A 13,426-nucleotide genomic window follows, 5' to 3' on the forward strand; every position below is an offset into this window, starting at 1 on the left:
GTCAATTCTGACACCTGGTTCCGATGGCTGCCAGTTCCCCCCCCTGGCATCACATAAGCTTGTGGTTCATTCAATTTCAAATCGCTGGGCCTTCAATATGATATCAGGCTGGTCCATATCGGTCAATCGGTTCCAGAGATATTGCGTGTAAACCGATTTTTTTTCTTTTTTAAATGTAATTTCATGGCTGTTCATGTTCTTTGAGGGCAGAAACGTTCCAGTTTCACTGGACCAAAATTATTCAAAGCCCACTCAAAAGTTCTTCAATATGATACTTGTCTCCAGGGCAGCCAAGAGGAATGCCGGGCCCCGCTAAAATTTTGGGGCGTGGCCTAAGTGTGTGTTGTGGGAACCTCCCACACTTAGGCCATGCCTCCAAAATGTTTAGAGGAGGGTGAAAGAAAACTCTAAAAACTGTAATCTCAGAAGCAGCACACACCTACAGCATGTGCTGTGCTGACTGCAGGCTCAGCATGACCTCTCACGCTGTCAGTGAGACACTCATGCTGAGCCTGCTGTCAGCACAGCACATGCTGTAGAAGTGTGTGCTACTGTTGCTACCCGGGAGGGATGGAGGGGGAAGGGAGGGGTCAGACCAGGCCCCTGCGGGGCCCCTTCAGCAAGTGTGGGCCCGGGTAATTAGTACCCGCTCCCCCCCTCTCTCGGCTCCCCTGCTTGTCTCATGTAAATGGGTCAGTTGGTTCCGAAGATATAGCCGGTTAAATGAGATAATTGGTTAAGAGGGGGGGGGTTTCTCTCCCCCTCACACCAGAAAATGCAGGGACTATGCTAGTGTAAAAGGGGCCAACCTGGGAATGCATTTTCTGGTGTTAAAGGGGTATTATTTCAAATAGGCAGGACCTGCAGTGCTCTGAATACAGTCAGTGGCTATCACTTCTGCCTGGCGGCGGCTGTCCCCCATTTACTGCTGTGAGCATGTATTCCCCCTTGGCAATGAGCATGTAATACCACATGACAACGAGCATGGGACCTCTGGCAATGAGCATGGAATCCTTGGTAATGAGCATGTAGAGAAGCAGCACTTATGTAGCATCATTTTTAATAGGCATTATGGTGTTTGGCATAATACATAATGGACATAATGGCATGTAACTTAGCGTGTAATGGACATAATGGTGTAAACAACACTTATGATTAGAGATGAGCGGTTCAGATTCCAAGAAATCCGAACTGCTCCCAACACTGGCCCTCGAGCCGCTCGCGATGCTTTCGGCTCTGTTTGGAAACCCGAGCGCAGCCGAACGTCATCGTCCTGCATCGGATGCTCGCAAGACAGCGTGGGAGCCGGGACGGGACCAGTAAGACAGGTAAGGCTGCGGGCGGGGGGTGCGCCCAATTCATAGTTACACCACTGATCGCGGCGGCTGTTAGGCGAAGGGCGGCAATGTATATTAATACATCCCGCCCTAAGTTTTAAAGAACTGTATTGGTGTGCATACACAGTGCAATTATTTTTCCTCTTTGGAGAAATCTACAGTAGCCTGTTAGTTCCTCCATTAGCATAGGCGAATCTAGGGGGTGGTCCGGGGGTGCACAGGACCACCATTAGTAGCTGGGGGATAGGGCTTTCCAATGAGCCCAGCTGGATCCATATGGGTTAATTGGTTCCAGGGATATTGAGGTTAAACCGTTTTTTTTTTTCATTTCTTAAATGTAATTTCATGACTGTTTATGTTCTTTGAGGGCAGATTTCTCTGGAACCAAACAGCCCAGTTTCACGGGACCAAAATCATTCGAAGCCAACTCAAAAGTTCTTCAATATGATACTGGTCTCATGTAAATGGGTCAGTTGGTTCTGAAGATATAGCTGGTTGGTTAAAGGGGGGTAGGGAGAGGGGAGTGGTTGTCTCTTCCCCTCACACCAGAAAATGCAGGTACTAGGCTGGTGTATAAGGGGTCAGCCTGGGAATGTCCCTGCATGATCCTGGGACCATATTCCCGGGTAAATCCCTGCATTTTCTGTTGTGAAAGGGGTATTATTTCAAACAGCCATGACCTGCAGTGCTCTGAATACAGCCGGGCAGCCTCCTGCTCTCTGCCCAGCTGTCAATGACTGTCTCCCCTGCAGCTTCCGCTCCAATTCTTTTCCCCGCTTTCACCTCAGCCCGACCCCCCTTTAATCATGTGGTGCCGGCGCCCAGTGTGCTCCCCCGACGTCACACACAACAACAGCGCGCACAATATTTCAAATGTCCTCTCGGCTAGAGGGGACACCAGGAGGGGAGTGGGAGCGTGCTCTGCCCTGCGCTCTGCTCCTCTACCCATAGATGCAGCTGCACCGCTCTCCATCTCTCCCTGCAGCAGCAGCGAAGGCTCATATAAAAATTTACAGTAAGTGTCACTTTTTGGGGCATTGCTTAAGGGACGCTACAAGTGGCGGTACAGTATGTGGGGGCATTACGCATAATGTGTGGCTTAATGTGTAAGGGGCATTACGGTGTGCAGCATCATGTGGAAGGGGCATTATGTGTGCAGCATCATGTGTAAGGGGCATTATCTGTGCAGCATCATGTGTAAGGGACATTATGTGTGCAGCATCATGTGTAATGGGTACTATGGTGCGCGGCATCATGTGTAATGTGTACTATGGTGTGCGGCATCATGTGTAATTGGTACTATGGTGTGCGGCATCATGTGTAATGGGTACTATGGTGCCATCAAGCAATAACCCCCTAGCAATGAGCACGTAGGTAAGCAGCACTTATGTGGCAAATATGTAATGGGCATTACGGTTTTTTATATAGTATGTAATGGGCATCATGATGTGTGGCACAATGTCTAATGGGCATTATGGTGTGTGGCCTTATGTGTAATTGGCATTACGGCGTGTGGCTTTATGTGTAATGGGTATTACGGAGTTTGCTAAAATGTGTAATGGGCATTACTGTGTATGGTCTAAAGTGTAATACCACACCCCTTTTTGTGATGCCATGCCTCCTTCCCATGAGGCCACGCCCCCTTTTATCTAGATCTGGGACCACCCATTACCATAATTCTAGATTCGCCTATGCCCATTAGTTCTTCCCCCATTAGTTAGATTTTCTACCTGCAGCCTTTTCCCTCTCTGCAGACAGCACGGACACACACATGTGGACTGAAGATGGCGCCGATTTCTTGGACTTTAATAGATTCTGGGTATCAGGAGAATCGACAGCGGGAAGATGACGTTTGGCCTAATTTATGACTCGGATTATTGGCGGGACTGAAGTAAGTGTTACAGGCCAGGTTGTCAGAGCAACCCAAAGGCAGCATGACACAGGGGGGCGTGGCTCTAGCAAGGGAGAGGACACCTCCCCGGATCACCATGGCAACTGGGCAGGGCACACTCCCTGATGTCTGCAGCAGCACTCCCTTTATGAAGGAGCCCATACACGGTCCGTTGTGTACTGCTCCGTTCTGTACTATGCGATGCACGCTCCCGTGCATCACATAGTACGGTACAAAAAGTTTGTGCTGCACATACTTTTTGTACTAGGTACACATCGGAACGGATCGCAGTGCATGCACACTGCATGCACTAGGGATGCGATCTGATCCGATGTGTACTTTAAAAGTACAGAACGGACTGAAAAAACGGACCGTGTATGGGGGGCATAAGGCTCATTAAGAGAGCAGGGGGTTGCTGCTGAATTTGTATGCCAGAGCTCTGCTGTGTATTGTACCTGTTAGCCTGTGTTAGAATTGTACTGCCATAGCTACAATATAGGTTATTGAGTCAGTGACGGGTTTCCCTCACTGGATTGCAACACCTAGTAGCAATATTGTAAGTTCAGTCTCTGTTTATTCCTAGCTTCTCTTTGCTGTGCTGGTTTTACATCTGGCCCAGTGGTGGCCAACCCGTGGCTCTCGAGGCTCATGCGGCTCTCCCCATTGTAAAGTGCGGCTCCTGCTCCCACTGCTGCCCGCCGCCCACCGTCCGTCCCAGTCCCCCCTGCTGCCGGTTCCCTGAATCCCTTCTCCTTCTGAGGGGAGGAGGGTGCACATCGCACATCTCTCCTACCCCTTACTGTGCATCCTTGTGACTGGGATGTCCGCCAATCAGAGCTCGCGGGCCAGCAGCCAATCAGGAGCCGGCCAGCGAGCTTTGATTGGCGGACGGCCCAGTCACAGGGAAGTGAGGGGGAAGGAGATGCGCAGTGTGCTGTGCTCTCCTCCCATCGGTGACATGACAGGAGGACTGCAGGGGGACACCAGACTTGCTGCTGCCCGGCAGCAGCAGCAACAACGGTGAGTGCTGCTGCTGGGAAATTTGCACTGTGGGGGCATAGCAGTTTGTGGCACTGTGGGGGCATAGCAGTTTGTGTGACTGTGGGGGCATACCAGCTTTTTGGCACTGTGGGGGCATACCAGCTTTCTGGCACCGTAGGGGCAAACCCGGCACCGTGTGGTGCATACCTGGCACCGTGGGGGGCATATGTGTATCTGCCACTATTGGGGGCATATGTGTATATATGGCACTGCACTATTGGAGGCATACCCACCCAAGGGGTCAAAATAGACTACGCCCCTTTTTTTGCGCATGCGCCTTCAGCGCGCGCATGATGTCGGCTCTTTAGCTTGACTACCAATATTTTTCGGCTCTTTACATCTGACCGGTTGGCCACCCCTGATCTGGCCAGTACAGGAGAGTGGAGCAGGATTTGGAAAGCATTGTCATCATCCTCCAGAGACTATAAACTCTGTCACTTCTGTGTATTGGTTTCTGGTCTGGTTCTGGATTCTGCGCTCTGCTATCTTCATCTTCAGAGCCAGTGTTTCAGCTCAGATTCCACATCCAGAGGTTAGCTCTAATACCCTCTGAGAGCAGGTGTCTGGATTGATCTTGGGCACTGGGCTCTGCTGTTCCCTCCTGCAGAGTAAGTGCTTCCAATCCAGACTCCATTCCGTGATTTACTTCCAGCCTGCCTGCGGTTCAAGTGTGTCAGTTTCATCTCACTTTTACACTTGAACGCAGAGGGAATTCTTCCTGGCTAGGAAGTTCATGGTTTTGTTATTATTAACTCCTTCCTGAGCATTGCTGCTCCTAATGAAAGCACATTACATATTGCTAGGTGTGTCTGTTTGTCAGGGCCGGCGCCACCACTAGGCAGGTTTAGGCATTTGGAGGGCGGTAGTGAGCTGCAGGAGGAGCAGCAGGCCAGCAGCAGGAAAGCTACGCAGAGGAGAGCCGGAGGAAGGAAGCGAAGCTACATCTGCCAACTTCAAGCACTTACTCAGCTATTCGGTGAGTCATTCGTGCCCTCCCTCACCCCACTCGAGCCTGCCCATGTTAAACTTGCTGCCCCCATCCCTGGCTGGTCGTCAGCCACCAGGCCCTGGCAGCAATCCTCATCAATCTCCAGTGGACGCCCGCCCCTCCCCCAATTCGCGGCACCCGCGTCCCCGCATTCGCGGCACCCGTGACCCCCCCCCTCCCCCACACAAGCTACCCTCTCCCCCACACAGGTGTCAATGCCTAATTTTCCCCAGCATATAATTTCCATAATTATAATTTTAACCATGCCCATAACATTAATATAGTCTGAGATAAATAATCTTTTATCCCATAAACCAGGAAATATTGCATATCAAGTTACACATTTCAGCTCATATGCCATGTTTAGTCTCTAAATGATTGGAATCATATTAGCTGTCAGATGACAGTTATTAGAATTCCATATCATGTTGCACTCACATGTTATACAAATTATAAGTTCACATTAGAGTAATCATAGATGACCAGCAGAAGAGGTGTGGCCATTAACTTTCAAAAGGAATACCTGAACCACTCAAGATACAGTAACAAGGGGCGTGGCTGCAGGCTATTGATAGAAGGTGACTGAATGGTCCCTGGAAAGACAATAGGATCAACCCCTCCCCCTAGATAGTTTTCTTGGGAAGTAAAATATTGAGATACACTTACTTGCTATTGGAACCTGGCCCAGATAAGATGCAGTGCAACAGTCCTGGAGAAGATGGATAAGATTGGACACATGGCTTTGAGTAATGTATACTTGTAGGACTGATATGAATTGTGTAAAAGGACCCACGGTTATGGAACATGGATTATGTTAGAAAGTTTAGGAGCAGTTAACTTCCATTCTTAGTTATCTTCGGATATTAACATGTGCTTAGGCCCAGAGTATGTTTACATATAGTTACACAAAGAAAGCTTGTGTCTGTGTTTGAGAGTGACCTGTGTGAATAATGTTTAGCCAGGATCATTGAGATAAGGCATCGTAATAATATATCATACATAGATCTGATGGTTGAAACGTGCTGTGTTATTAGCCTGTAATTAGGAATCGTGAGTGGAGTATATGTGGATCAGCAGGATCAATGGGATGTTGCCCCTAGACATATGGAGGTTTATTGTGTTGGAAGTGTGGTGTTTTGATCTGTTAGGAGAGGATATGTTTGGCTTGTTAGATTGAGATACTATCCTGTATCATACCAGAGGGTTGGACAGAATGAGGCCTGGAGTCAATTGTAGACAGTGTGGCCTTTGTGTAGGTAAACGGTTAACATTGGTGTTTGAACTGGCCCATGTGTGTCCTAGTGTGGTTGTAGAAGAGTTTTATAGTATATTGTATGGACTCTTTGTATTCAAGTGTGTGTGTTTGCTACAAAGGGACGCATGTATTTGAAAGCCTGTGTTAGGCTATGCGTGAGCATGTATGGATTCCAGCATTTGTGCTTAATCGAGTGTGTGTCTATGTCCCAGAATGGATTAGCTCTGAACTGTTTCTACCTAAGTGTGTGAATGCTTTGTGTAATATCCAGTAAGAATATCTAGGTAAACTGGCGGATAAAACTATATTGAATGTAATAAGTGTTGTTTGCATTGTACTCGGATGGTGAGTGTAATGCCATGTGATGTGATTATGGTATAGCTAGGCCTTGGATTGTATAGTGCCATTTAGGTGCTCTGTTCAGAGAAGTACATTGTAGCTTAATGATATTCAAATTGTGTATGCTGCAGGTTTAGTGTGTTTGCTGAATGTGCAAGTTATATTCCGGATTGTGAGTGTTGTTTGATGCAGGGTCGTGTTCATCATTGTCTACCATAAAATGGCGGAATGCCATGCGGCAGACCAATATGTGCTCTGGCCAAAATGGCCGACAATCAGGTTCGTTCATGCTACTGTATAGCCACGCCTCCCGCACTGTATTCACATACACATATATAACACTGAGGTTAACTGTATTTAAGGATGCTGGGGTAATAATCATATTAATTATAATATCGGTATTGTTATATTGTACAATCCGTACTACAGTTTCATCTGCTTACATTCATAAATAATATTCATTGATTATAATTCTGGACATTCGCTTATTGGTTGCGTGCGGCATGAATAAATTAGATAGACTTTGCATATATAAATAAATGGACTTCCTTACAGGCTACCCCCCTTATGCTCTCTCCTCACAAATTCAACCCCCCCCCCCTCCCCCATTCGCGGCACCCGCGACCCCCCCTCCCCCACACAGTCTACCCCCCTCATGTTCTCTCTCTCTCCTCTTACAGCTCCAAACCCCCCCATTCATGGCACCCACGCCCCCCCTCCCCCACACAGCCCCCCCACAGGTTACCCCCTCATGCTCTCTCTCCCCTCAAAACTCCAAACCACCCCCTCCCCCCATTTGTGGCACCAGCGATCCCCCCCACCATCCCCCACACAGGCTACCCTCTACTGCCTCCCCTTCACAGCTCCAACACCCCTTACCACAGGCTACCCCCTGTACTAAACACCGCTCCTACCAATAGCACCCCTGCCTGGACAATGCACATCACCGCAGACAGCACCGCCGACAGACAGTCTGTCGGCGGTGCTGTCTGCAGTAATGTGCACTTGTCCAGGCAGGGGTGCTATTGGCAGGAGCAGTGTTTGGGGGAAGGGGGGTGCTGGTAGGGATGTCTGCGGAGGCATTAGTAGGAACGTGGTGTGTGCTGTCTGTAGTGGCAGTGTTCAGGAATGGGAGGGTTGCTGGTGGCAACAGTGATGTCCTGGGCAGCTATGTGTTGAAGGTGGGATATGTTTTGGTCACGGAGGGCCCCTGCAAAAGTTTTTTTTCTTCAGCAGCTGCACCTTTCTAGTGCCTGAGAGGTGTCAGCTGCCTAAAGATTGCCACATCTATAAATCGTGTGTGTGTAATATATATATATATATATATATATATATATGTGTGTGTGTGTGTGTGTGTGTGTGTGTTTTGAAGGAGGGGGGGGGGGCTCGCAGAATATTTGCCTAGGGTGCTGAGAAACCTTGCACCGGCCCTGCTGTTTGTTCCCCATTTGTCCCCAGTGTTTGTCTGTCAGTGACACTCATAACAGTAAGCCGCTCAGAAACGCCTCAGCAGGGCCGTTTCTAGAGGCGGACAAGCCGTGCAGCCGCCCGGGGCGCCGCACGGCTTGTCTGCCTCTGTTGAACAGCCGGGGCACCCGGCAGCTCCCCTCACGCCGCTGCCCCCCCTTCCTCCGCTTGGGGCAGCCAGTGCCAACCGGGTCTGCGGGGGCGCCGGGTCAGGATGCTGCTGAACGGTCCCTGTAGCCGCGCGCCCCTTCTTCCCTCCCTCCTGAGTGCACCACATCAGGGGCGGAACTACCAAGGCTCCCAAGCCATCCGCACGGCATGACAAGTTCCTTTTTTATTTAATTTGAATGGGTGCACCGCGCGAGCGTGTGGGGGAGGGGGAGAGGGGGCAGGGCAGCAAGTGCATCCATTCCGTATGGTGACTGGTCTCCTTGGGTAGCCATAGCAACAGGCAGCCTATCGCAAGGCTACATGTTGCTGCTCTCACTAGTCCCGGAGTCAGACAGGAAGTGAATTCCTGCCTAATCTGAAACTGAGCACTGGCTGCACTGAGTGAGCACGGAGGACTGAGGAGGAGCAGAGGCAGCTGCTGCCCAGGGGTAAGCTACCTTCAGAGGAGGGGAGGGCTGAAACTGAATATCTCAAATCACAAGGGGGGTGGGTTAGTGTGTGTGTGTGTCACATACAACAACTTAAAAAATGGGGGCTGGAGGCACAGTTACATTTTAAAATGTATGGGGGGGGGGGGGGGGCATTTTAGCAGAAATAAACTTGAAATATAACCCTAATCAACCATACACCTCCCTCCCTGCAGCACAGGTCTAACTGTACATCCCCCGGCCCTGAAGCCTAACAAGCAATAGACCCCCCCCCAGTAGCCTAACTGGCACTGTGGGGACATATGTGTTGCACTGTGGGGGCATATCTGTGGCACTGTGGGGGCATATTTGGCACTGTGGGGGCATATATGTGTGGCACTGTGGGGGTATATCTGTCACTGTGGGGCATATATATGGCACTGTGGGGGCATATCTGGCACTGTTGGGGCATATTAGTAAATGGCATCAGTTGTGCGTCAGCGGCACGTGGGGCATAATGTGTAATAGGCATTACGTTGTGGGGACCATCAAGGCATTACGTTGTGGGGAGTATTGCGTAATTGCCATCATAATGTGCAGCATAATTAGGGTTACCACCCGTCCGGGATTACTCCGGACAGTCCGGTAATTGACACCGGCGTCCGGAGTCCGGAAGGGTGGCTGTCCCGGACTATACTTAGTCCGGGAATTTATTGATGCCCGGCTGGCACCGCCGATTACAGCGGGCAGCCATCATGCATCCGATACGTAACCCGAACCACCACATGAGGAAGCCAGGGGAGCAGAGATTGATGTTGAGTGACACAGTCACTCCGCCGCGGCGCTTGCAGGGAGGAGGAGGAGGGAGGCGGGACACACAGACTTGTGAGTGTCATTGTGATGTGTCCGTCTCCTCCTCCCCGGCTCCTCTTGCAGCGGCTGCAGCACGTGACACACGCCGACGGGACAGTGACACAGTGCGGCTGCCTGGACAGTACATGACGTGACGGACGGCGCTGGCCCGCCGGTGAGTTGTGGTGCCGCGGCCCGCTCAGCAGACAGGCATTTATACTGGGCAGAGTGCAGGAAGGGGGCAGGCAGTGATACTGAGCAGGGGACAGGCCGTTATACTGGGCACAGTGCAGGGGGCACACACTGCATTACACTGAGTGGGCACTGCAATGGGGGCATAGCACCGGGCAGGCAGGGGAGCAGCTGTCTCTGGGAGTTAGGGTGAGAGGCTCCTGCTGCAGTAACCCTGGGCCGAGGACTCCGGGACTGTCGCATGTGGGATCCTGACTTCTGCACCCGGGAACAGGACTGACTGCAGCTGACAATGGCAGCCCAGGGGTGCACACCCTGACACCCGGGCTGTGCTGGCGTAGAGGGAGGCTACCTGTGGATCACCTGCTGCTGCTGCCACCTCCGTGCCCACTGGGAGGATCTAGGTGTTAGGGGAAGACTGAGAGCGATCCTGCAGGAATGAGGCTTCTGGAGGGCTGCTTCCTGGCACTGCTTCTCCTCCTGTGTCTGCCAGGTGAGTGCCACTGCCACCACTACCACCGGGCAAGCTGCTGTGCCCTGTACTTCTGTTACTGCTATGCCCAGTTCTGACTGTACCTGGTTACATACTGGTGGTGCCAGGTAGTCAGGACTATGTGTTACTGTGGCCTGCTCTTCACTGCTCTGGCTGTAAAGTGTACACCAGGGGCACTACCCACTACTCTATCCTGTGCGATTAGGGCATTTGCCCACTGTGGCTGCAACAGGTCTACCCAGTATCATGCCCAGTGTGTGTGCACAGCAAGCCTGCCCAGTAATGTGCCCGGTGTGTCTGCAGCAGGGCTGCCCAGTAATGTGCCCGGTTTGTCTGCAGCAGGGCTGCCCAGTAATGTGTCCGGTGTGTTTGCAGCAGGTCTCCTCTCTGTGCCAGTGTGTCTGTTGCAGGGTTTGCCCACTAATGTGCCATTGTGTCTGCAACAAGTCTCCTCACTGATGTGCCCAATGTGTTTGTGTGTGTATGTAGGGCTGCCCAGTAATGTGCAGTTGGTGTGCTGCAGAGCTGCTCAGCGTGTGTTGTTCTCTTCTTCAATATTGTGCCCAGCATAACTGTAGGTAGCTACTTATACTGTGTCCAGTGGTCTGTAGTTGGTTAATCATACTGTGCCCAGTAGCTCTTCAGGTACAGTACAGGTACAGGTCATTGGGCCAATAGGCCTGATCCTCTCTACGTTTTCTCAATACAGGTTGAGAATCCCTGGATACCGTTGCTATTATTATCCCAGGTGCTGTGGTTTTTTTTTTCCTGATGGTACCAACCTGGGTTTGCGGCTTTAAATCTAAAGCCTATCTCACCGGAATTGCGCCGGCTCCTGTAACTTGCCGGCCATTACATTTAGGACCTTATTCTGGTTGACTCGCAAGGTGGCATATTCGCAGCCTTGCGGGTCCACCAGACACCGCCCTACGAATGCCGGGGCGGTCGCACGACATTCGCTCGCTGTGCTTGTTTGCCCGGCATGCGAATGGATGTTTTACATAAACATCCATTCGCAGGCCAGGGGGAAACTTTACAAAATATTTGAGTCCTGGCATAACGAGTAATGGGCATAATGTATAATGGGCATTACGGTGTGTGGCATAGCATGTAATGGCCATTATGGCATGTGGTATACTATGTAATGGGTGTGTGGTGTGTTGGCATTATGTCGAAAATTTTGAGGGCGCGCACTGTCCATGTTTTCCCTCGTTTGCAAAAATTCTGTTGAGTCATGGCATAACGTGTAATGGCCATTGCGGTGTATGTCTTAACATGTAATAGGCATCACGGTGTGTGGCATAACTTGTAATGGGCATTACTGTGGGATGTAACATGTAACTGGCATTATGGTGTGCAAAATAAAAAATGAAATTGAAGCAAAGGTTAAAAAAACAACAACATAAGGCGGGTCGAGGGGCGGGTAAGTGGGTGGGCTGTGGGTGTGTCTAGGGGCGGGCCACTGTCCGGGAATCTCTCAACACAAAGGTGGTAACCCTAGGCATAATATGTAATTGTCATCACAGTGTGCGACATAATGTGTAATTGTCATCATGGTGTGCGGCGTAATTGTCATCACAGTGTGCAGCGTAATGTGTAATTGGCATCACGGATAAAAAGTGTATAATGATTCAGTAGCCTGTCATTGTTTGGCCTTGATCTGTGAGGCGTACTAGGTCACTGTGTGGGCCTTTATATTTTTATGTCACTGTGTGGCCTTCAGCCCGCCAACTTAAGTGCGGGAGTACAATGACAATTCCTGAGGTAACCAATGTCTAGACATGCAGGTTGCAAAAGTGAGATGTAAGGTAATTGTTTTCCTGCTAGACCACGCCCCTTATTATAAACCACACCCCTTTTTAAAATAACCCACGCCCCCTGTTTCAATTTCTTCTATGTCATGTTATTTCTTTTTGTGTGTGTGTGTGTGTGGGGGGGGGGGGCGCATTTTTATTTCTTTGCCCTGGGAGCTAAATTGTCTAGAAACGGCCCTGCGCCTCAGATCAGGTAAGTTTTGGTGCGTTCGGATGTCTAGGATCCGAATGCATTCATCCCTAGATAATTTAGCTGCTTCTATGTTTTGGTTTGTTTTTTTAAATCCGAAAGGGTGGTTTTGCCAAAACCAATCCAGGTCCAAAACACGACAGGATTCTTAAATACCAATAATCTGTGTAGTTATAGCTCCTAGCAGAATCCCTATGCCTCGACATGATTGTGCTTGTATCATAGTTGCCTACCCTCCTGGAGACTCCCTGAAATAGCAGCAATCTCCCTCTCTCCCTCATTAGTCTACCAATCTCCCTCATTTCACCTAGCCCACATTACACTGTTACATATTTGGGGAAAAAAGGAATGAGAGATAGATACATTTACATTGAATCATCAGCAGCATTTCCCAGCACTTTACCAAGTATAGTAGCTTTTACTAACAGCTTTGAGGCTCATCTACACTTGGATATAAGTAATTTTAAAAGATTCCTCTCAGATGTAGCAGTACACACCCATGCTTCTAGGTGCCATGTTCACAATCTCATTTCCCAATCTCTCCATATATGGCACGCGACACGCCCTTTGGGTGGAGCATGACACGCCCCCTCAATGGGGGTGCTTTGCAAATTTCTATTACTGACTATAATCTCCCTGAAATTCATTTTCAAAAGTAGGCAAGTATGGCTTGCAGTTCTACAAAGATTAGCATGCCCAGGTAATCTATGGATTCCAGGTTTTGTTGGGATTTGTGCAATATACATTATACATTTTATCTATTAGTTAGTATTACCCCATACAGAGACAGCAATGGTTGTCAGTTCAGAGCTATTTTCCATGGAAGGATTTCCTTTTGAATAATTGCCCTCAGACAGGTAATGAATAAATGGTACTTGTTTCCTAGCAAGGCGCCCCCGATTTTGATCGAAGTGCATCTTATGCAATATAGCGGCATGCAATTTTTAATTGTACAAGCACCCTGATGGGTGCTTACAATGTTAAATGCA

At 49.7% G+C, this 13,426-nt stretch overlaps 1 protein-coding gene across 3 annotated transcripts in view; it reads right to left on the bottom strand.

Annotated features, from left to right (window-relative positions):
- Positions 1-13,426, bottom strand: part of LOC146075479 (zinc metalloproteinase-disintegrin-like VLAIP-B) — a 114,555-nt gene that overhangs the window by 51,164 nt on the left and 49,965 nt on the right. The window lies entirely within an intron of this gene.

This window comes from Crinia signifera, chromosome 4 (genome assembly GCF_055691185.1).
Source record: "Crinia signifera chromosome 4, ASM5569118v1, whole genome shotgun sequence".
Classification (NCBI taxonomy): domain Eukaryota; kingdom Metazoa; phylum Chordata; class Amphibia; order Anura; family Myobatrachidae; genus Crinia; species Crinia signifera.